General features: G+C 49.7%; 1 pseudogene; it reads right to left on the bottom strand.

Moving 5' to 3' along the window:
* Positions 1-1,323: 1,323 nt before the first annotated feature.
* On the bottom strand, positions 1,324-1,931 carry LOC121836513 (annotated as a pseudogene).
* Positions 1,932-8,662: the final 6,731 nt, after the last annotated feature.

Here is an 8,662-nt window from a genome sequence, read left to right as displayed (position 1 = left end):
ATAGTCTGCAGGAACTTCTTCTTGCCACCCTCGAATTCGTTTGGAAAATTTCGCGCAGTCTTCGTGGCCTTACGCTTGACGAATCTAATCCTGTTCAGGAAAGATCTTGCCCAGGGTCTGTCGAGAACGAGAGTCCCACCAAACTCTGGCAAGAGTGTGAGCTTGGTCGCCCGCACAATGCCCAGTGCAGCAGCGATGCAAATCCTGGAGTTTACAACCCTGCCCCCTTCTCTGAGCTCCACAATGTACGCCCGTACGTCATCATCCAAGTTTCCAAGCACAGGCTTGACGCCTTGAAGTTTACCAGGCAAGGTAGCCAGCTCTTTTGAATGACAGGACTTGCAGGCTTGGATATAGGACGTCTTCATCCCCCTGACGGTGCTCTCGTTGAGAAGCTTTTCTCTTCCATCGGAAAACTTCCTCACTGCAGCAATTGTCCCATTTTCCGCAGCATATTTTCCAATCTTACATCTAGGTTCGTCATTGTAAGCAGAGAAGGGCCCTCGTTTCCGCTTTCGGGAGTCCACGGCGGTAGAAGCGGCAATAACACTTTGATTGGCCGACGTAAAAGAATGCTTATCACGTGTGGTCTTGCATACCTGTGGGTCAGGCAGTCCCGGCATATGATGATCTTCTGCATTCTCGACCACTGGCTTGAAGTAACGTAGTAAGGACATCGCAGGACAGCAGATTGATGGGCACAAGAAAACGTACCGCACTGACACAGAGCGTGCTGGCGTCGACGACCACGGTACGCAGCCAAGTTTGATTGGCCCCTAAACCTACTTTGAGTCGGTTTATGTACGGTCGTTGGACCCCATCGCCCTTTGTCGCTGGCCTTCCATGCAGAGTGTGACCTCGAAAAGTGAACCCAAGAAAGGTTAAGGGGTGTGTGACCCAGTTTGTTTGGACCCTTAACTTGTTTACACACACTGGTTTGACCCCATTGCCCTTGGCAGTTGTCCTTTCATTTCATGTAGAGTGTGTGACCTCGAAAAGTGAACTCGAGAAAGGTTCACATCGAAGAAAACCGATGTGAACACTAACCCAGCTTTTGTTGGCGTCTCAAAGCTGCGGGTAACGGCAGTGACTTCCGGATCATTAGTCACACAACCTACCGCCGTCTTCCCTTTCTTAGATTTTGACTGATTGACTGAAGCCGCAGAATCCTAGAAAGATGGAAAGACAACCGGGCCGGAAGGGGGGTGGTCTGCTGTCAGTCTGGATTTGTGAAAATTATAACCCGCGAATAATTTTAATTTTTAAGCCTTGGCCCGATTCGCGAAAATTTGAGCCCGTGACAATCCCGTCGTTCACAGTATGTTAGACATGCAATACTAAGCCTAAATACATACGGTTCCTCCATTGCTTCGGGCTCCCGATGCATTCTTTTTTATGAGCTTGACTCTTATGCTGCTTCAATATTTTAACTTTGCTGTCCTTTTTGGTAGCTGATTGGTTGGTTTTCTGTTTCTTTGCTGCCTATATGTTGATCAAATACATACAGGAATAAGTTTCACTGCCGTTATCAACTTCCTCTGAACTATGCCAAGAATCAGCCAAATCGAGGTACCTGTCTCCTTCTCTGAACCAGAGTCTCGTCATCTGAACCTGTAACTTTCGGAACCAGGACTGCTTCCGGTGGATCCTCCACTTCTTTTGTCACTAGAAATAGTATGCAAATTAGAGTATCAACTTCGCAATAAGGAATAAATTATCGGATTTTTCTGTACTTACTTACGAGCGCCAAGATCTGTGCTGGGTAGGAACCAGTATTGCCGTCCACAACACAGTTGCACCAGAAGGCGTTGTAGATGGCCTTGTTGTCAAAGTCACTGGTGTCCACAGGGCTAAAACCTTCGATGTCACTAATTAATCACATGTCGCATGTGGGGATCGTAGTCTTCCAGAAATCTAACAAGCGCATACATGGCGGATTGCGACTTACAAGAACACAAGTACAGGACAGGGACTAGTGGTGAAACAAGCTTAGTGCATTTATTTTATAGTACCAGAACTCCCCTCTAGCAAACTTTGGCTGGGAAAGAAAAAGCAAGGGCAACAGATTGAAAAAAGAATATTTGCAATCCTACCTATAGGTGGCGCCTCTCGTTTTCCGAAGTGGCGGTTATAGTGAGGGTCGGAAATACATGCTGGTATACCAGTTGCTAAGCCCTGTCTAGTGTGCTGGCTTCACTGAGAGACAGATTGTTCCCGCTTATACAAGATTGCTAGGGTGTTATGTGCAAATGTCACCTGTTTATCCTGACAGCAAAAACGGTGATAACTGTAAAACAGAAACAGCTTGACACAACAAAAATAACAATTTAATTAAACGTTTCGCCTCCCCATGTGGGAGGCATCTTCAGCAACACGAAGAGCAAATGAGAGTCGCACGGAAAGTTCGACTATTTAGGCATGAAGTTTGTGTACACACCTGGCAGGGGGCCATGGTTCTTGTTCACCAGCGATGAGTCCCTTCCACGTTTGTTGTTCTGGATGAACCGAGATTCCAGCAGCTGTCTTGGTCGCCACTTTTTCTCCCTTGCCAAGGTTGATGCTTTGTCAAAGTTAAATAAACCTGTTGTAAAATGTACAGCGCCACAATGGCAGGGAATTTTGGGAACCCTCGTTACAGATCACGCTCTTTCTCGTTGCGACTGCGCGCGTGCGTGCCGGCAGCTGTTCAGCCATTCACCATCCCACCCATCTGTTGTGTCGTACGTCGTTGGCGGTGTATTATATCTGGTGGCGTAAAGGCATTGCGACAGGCGAACTTATTTGAATACGTTATTTGTCATAACTTACTTTCACGTATTGAAGTATCACCGAATCCACTTATTTTGCACCGCAACCATGGCAAGTTTCGACCAGGTTCGATAAAGCATTGGTGCAGCAGACAACACAGCCGCTAAAAAGGAAAGGGATGAAAAAGGGGCAGCCGTTGGCTCGTTGCTCCTCCGACTCGGCTGCTCAAACGTTGTTGCCGTGATAACCTGCGCCTGCTCGCGTATGCCACATGGTAGCGGGAGGAGAGACGGGAGGGGCGTACCAAAGGCTTCCATCATTCGTCGCGTGGCGCGTGCGGGCTTTTTGGATTTTTGCAGAGGGTCTATTGGTGGCCTGGTGTCCATGCGTGGTCGACGAGTTTGTATTTTAAGCGGGTGGCGCTCGTGGCCTTGGCGATCTCCCGTGCATGTTCTTTTAGTCTTGTTTTTCTTTTCAACCCGTCTCTCTAATGTAAGAAGCGTTACATGCCTTGCACTAGACCTGGTAAATCATGCCTCTTTCTGTCTCCGAAGGGATGGGGTCTTTTGGCTTCAAGATAATGTTGGCAGTCTTTCTGTAGGGTTTGTATAAGGTTCGTTTCCCCAACGGTCTAAGTGCCTGTCCCATGCCTTTGAAACCCCCTTAACGTACGGGATGCATTCGACGTCACCTGTTCGTTCGGCTCAATCTGCGCGCTGACGTGACATTTGTTTCCTAGCGTGGTTGATAAATCGGTTGGGGTAGTTACGTTCCTTCAAAGCCTCCCGCACATAGCTAAGTTCTTGATTGCTAAGCGATGAGTTAGATGGGACTGTTTCTGAACGATGGAGTAACAATCTTGCAACTGAGCTTAACTGAGCTTCTGTGTTGAGTAGGGTGATGAGAGTGGTAAACAAAAAAGTTTTGTGTCACATGGCTTATACGGATGTCTCCATCCTAAATAAAGGTTCTCGTTTTATGGACAGATACATCTAAAAACAGCAAGGTACTGTCAGTTCCATGCTTTCAGGTGAACTAAATAGAGGTGGGGACATTATATGGATTGCGGTGAAAATAGGTTACGTGCTCTCTGTCAACTATTTCAAAATTGTCATCAACAAAGCGACAGTAGAACTTTACGGGGAAATCAATGCCAGACATTACCTTTTCCTCAACATATTCCATGACGAGATTCGAGACGGTTATAGAAACTGGACTTCCCATAGGGCATCCGCTGACCTGGTGATATATGTTCCCATTAAAACTAAAATTGCGCTAATTGAGAAGAAAACAAAAGAAGTATGTCATCAACAAGGAGGGTTGTGCAAGTGGACAGTGACTGGTAGCCAACAAACGGTTACTGGCAACATCAACCGCCAGAGCATTGGGGACATTCGTAAATAATGAAATCACATCAAATTATACCACTGTCTCGTACGGTAGCAGGGTCTGAGCACTGTAAGTTCAACAAAGTCCTGGAAATTCCGAACGCAAATTTTATTGTTTCCCGTAAGGAGGCTCAGAATCTCAACCACATATTTGGAAAAGTTGTAGGTGGATGAACCAATAAAAGATACTATTGGGCATAGGGGGCCTGGGTTAATGGCAGCTAGGTTAGTAAGGATTGCCTCGTGCTCGACATTTTCAAAAGCCTTGATGGGGTTGAGGCCTAGGATGGCTCGGGTGTCTCAAGAGGTATTGCGGTCAAGGATTTGATGCTTAAGTTGTATCATCACATCCTGGGCTGAGAGGCCGGCTCGAAAGCCCACCATCTGCGGAGGGAGGGGATGGTGGTCCTCCACGAACGCCACGAGGCGATTCAGGGTGACATGCACCATCATTTTCTCGGCGCAAGACGTGAGCAAGATTGGCCGGAGGTTTTCTAAGACGAGGGTCGTACCCGGTTTCGGGATAAAGGTAATTTTCACAGTTTTTTAGGGGGGGAAGGGGGGGGAGTTTGCCTGTTCTTCAGCATTCATTTATTTTATGAGGGTTTCCATGGAGCGGTCATCCAGGTTTCGGAGGGCCTTGTTAGGGATTTGGTCGGGGCCGGACGCCGAGTTTGTACGGAGCTGAAGTAGACCCGCAAGAACCTTGGGGACCGTAATGTCCGATTCCAGGAGGGGTTACTGGACCCTGCATACGGGGAAGGAGATAGTCTGAGGGATGCCTACTGTATTTTCGTGCGTATTACCTGCCCTGCATAATAACCCGCACCCCCAACTTACGACTGTTAGAAAAAGAAAAAAAAAAAAAGACCTTGCGTATTGCCTGTATAATTACCCACGGAAAGCAATGTCAAAGTCACCAAAAACAACACCTTTATTGGAACATTACTCATCGCTGCAGTCACTACAGCTATTAGTTGAAGCATTGTCATTGTCCCAGAGAGCGTCGTCATCCATGTTGTCCAGGCAATTGCTAATACAGCACTTCCTGAAACTTGCAAATTATCTCTGCAGGAATCGCCTTCCACGCGTTGATAACCCACTTGCAAAGTACTGCTATGTCAGGTTTGCGGATCCGACCCGTCCGCGTGACGTCGTGCTGCTCCTCGGCAATCCACTTTGTGTACATGCGCTTCATGTGCGCCTTAAAAGGCTTGTTCAGGTTAACATCCATCGGCTGTAGTACAGACATCATCCCGCCTGGGATCATGACAGGGTCCGTCTTGTCTCCTGCGGGACGGGTCTTCACTTCCTCGGTGTTGTGGCCCCAAAACGCGTCCAGCACTAGCATGGACCTCCGCGCTAACATCGCACCCGGCCTGTTTTTTCACACGGTTTTCAACCAGTCGACGACAAGATGACTGTTCATCCAGGAGTTGTCCTCCGCACGCACAACTATCCCGGAGGACAAATCAGTGGGAAGTGTCTTGCGCTTAAAGATCACGCGCATAACATCACTGTGCAGCGCAGTTTCGATTTGCCGCCCGTCAAAATGTTCACCGACTTGGAGCCCTTTTTCTGGAAAGTTGTGTCCAGTGGCATTTCAAAGTATACGGGAGTTTGGTCTGTGTTACCAATCGGCGAGTACAAATGCTCGTGTCGCTTTTGGAGCCCGATCATGTAGCGCTGGAAGTTCACTAACATCTCCTCATAGGTGTCAGGAAGTCGTTGGCCTAAGGTCGTCCACCTCCGGACGGAAAATCCTTGGCGTCTCATGAATCGGGGAAACCACCCGCGGCTGGCACGAAACTGGTCGGACGGTATGCCATCTTCTCTTGCCAGCCTCAGAGCTTCAATTTCGGCCATCTCTGTTGATACGGCGTGGCCGCGGCCTCTTTTCTCCTCAATGAACACTGCCAGCTTGGCTTCAATCTGGGGGTAGGCTCCAGTCTTGGGGCCGTGGAAGGACCTGCGGTCGCGGCTTGCACTTTGAAGGTTCTGTTTCTTTGCTCTCCACTCGCGTATACAGGATTCTTTGACATCATACTTTTGGCCTGCCTCACGGTTCCCGATCTCTTTGGCAACGCTGATTATTTTTAGTTTCTGCTCCACCGTAAAGGACTGCCACCGAGCACCGGGACGACCAAGATGGTAAGATCGACGTTTCACAATCGGATAGCTTCGTTCTTCCTTCCTGGGTGCGCGGCCAGTGTAGCGTTTTGGCGCTCAAACAATGCAAAGATGGTAACTCCAAAAAAGAAGATAAACTAAGGAGAGATGGGAGAAAGTACCTAGGAAGCAACGGCTGAAAGGGATTCTGGGCTCGGTGATGCCACACTCGCGTCCAAATTCGCGTATTACCCGCACCCCTACTTTGCCTTGGATTTTTTAAAAGTTTTGATGCGGGTAATACGCAAGAAAATACGTCACGTATCGGGATTGGGGTTCCTGGAGGAGTTTGTCCTCAGTTCCTGGCCACTGGTGCAGGAGGGTATTAAGTCAGGCAGGATCAAGGAGGTGTCGGGAGCAGAAGCCATGTGCGCTGAAGCCCCAATCGCCCTTGCATCCCGTCGCATATCTGGCCCCATTGTTGGGTTAGTAGTAACTGCAGGGAGTACTGTTCAATTTCTTTATCTACGTAGGCTATTTTGCGGCATAACGTGCGGTTGTGCTGCTGGGTTTTTCATCGCTTATGTAGATTTGATTTTGCCTCCCAGAGATGTAGGAGGCGAGTGTCTATTGCCGTGGTGTTGAGTTGAATGTCAGTCAGGACAGTGGAGGTCCAGTCCTCTAGGTTGGTAATGGTTTCGGCTGCAGATGCCTCTTTAATTGCCCTAAAATTATCCCGTTTAGTGATGTGGAAACGGTTGTGAAGGGTTTTTCCAAGGCACCCCCCTACCGTGATGTCTAGTATGTAGTGGTTACTACCTAGCAGTTCTCCGAGATTTCGCCAGTTTAAGAGGGCTGTCTTGTGTGTGAACGTTAGGTCCGGTGTCGTGTCGACCGTTATGTTAGTACCTATTCGTGTCTGTTGGAGGGGGTCGGTTACCAGGGTGATCTGATGTTGTTGCGCTTCGGTCCATGCATTCCGACCCTTGGGAGTGTATGTCCTGTAACCCCACGCCGTGTGGGAGGACCCGCCTCCCTCTGGGCATGGGAGAAGGGGACGCCAGATCGGTGTTTGCAAGCCATTGGGGGGCTGTATATGTTGTGGGGATCTGTCCCACTGCTCGCCCGCAAGAAAGACACGCAAGTCAGGACACAGCAAAAACACCTTTACTTCGTTCAGGCCAGGCTTCGAGAGTCCCTTCCGCCGAGGCCCTCGTGAGCCACGCATGGGATCGTTCGAGCTTGCACCCCGTGCCCGTCGCACACTCCTGTCGGTCTCCGCAGTGCTACTACACACCCCGCATGTCGCTTGCCACACACTTCCCCCCCGCCTCGGACGTTAGGAACTGTTCTCAAAGTTGCTCGTCGTCATCAATGTTTATGGCTATCTCCGCAGCATCTGGTGGTGACGGGTCTGCGTGGGATGGGGGGCGGAGGAGAGCAGGACGGAGCCTCCTGATAACTGCGATGGCGCATGCAAGATCGTCGTCCCTCATCCTTTCGAGGTGTAAGATGGCTGCCCTTGTGGCGGCTGCTGACTCCCATGAGCGATAAAGTGCCCCAGCTCTGTGGGTACGGCGGTGGATTTGTGGCACCTCGCAGAGTGGCACAGGAGTCGGCGCTCGTCTTCCGTGTAACTTTGTGGTGGGTTCGCTGGGCGGTGGGTGTTCATCGTCAAGCCTCTGAAAGGTTCGGGCACTTGGGCGTCCATGTCAACTGTCAAGGGGCACGGCTGGTCGTGCCAAGCGAAACTGGACGACCAGGCCACTCTGTGTCCGTGGTTGTCGAGGGTGCCCCAGGTGGCAGTAGAGCGCTGGTACGATTGTCTGGATCCCCGGCAGGTGTGGTTGTTCGGGTTGTATCTTCCCCTGGGCTGGTAGTAGCGTCGGGGTCGCCAGTGCCGGGGTGGGGATGGGGACCGTCTGGCAGCCTGATTGACTCGCGGCATGCTCGGAAATCAGTAATAAAAAAAACAGGATGTCAGTAATGTCCATTACAAAAAAAAAGCAAACATTTTCTACGTAAACGCAGCAACAGGTGAGCTAAGCTCGCGAGAACAGTCAAATGTATACCGCTCAAAATCGTGCGCAATCAATCAAAATAGGCGGTAAAATGCTGGTTCTCGGCTAAAGCCATTGTAATCTTCTTTCTATAATCTTCGTCTTCGTCACCGACTTTGAAGTCTTCGAGGGTGCAGGCGATAAACTAAGTACCAGCCAGATCAGCAACACTTCCCACCTGCGAGAGAAGTTCATCAGCCGAATCATAATACTGCTTGAGGTCGGTGACATGAACAGGTCCCGTGAGTCGACCAGACTCACAGTCGACGAGCGTGTACGTGAGGCGTGAAGCTTTCTCACATGCTCTATATGGACCATTCCACCTATCAGCCAAGGATGCCGTGAAACCTCTGGCGG

This window comes from Ixodes scapularis, unplaced genomic scaffold, assembly GCF_016920785.2.
Source record: "Ixodes scapularis isolate PalLabHiFi unplaced genomic scaffold, ASM1692078v2 PGA_scaffold2__306_contigs__length_199485367, whole genome shotgun sequence".
Taxonomy (NCBI): Eukaryota; Metazoa; Arthropoda; class Arachnida; order Ixodida; family Ixodidae; genus Ixodes; species Ixodes scapularis.
This window is presented reverse-complemented; position numbering and strand designations above follow the sequence as displayed.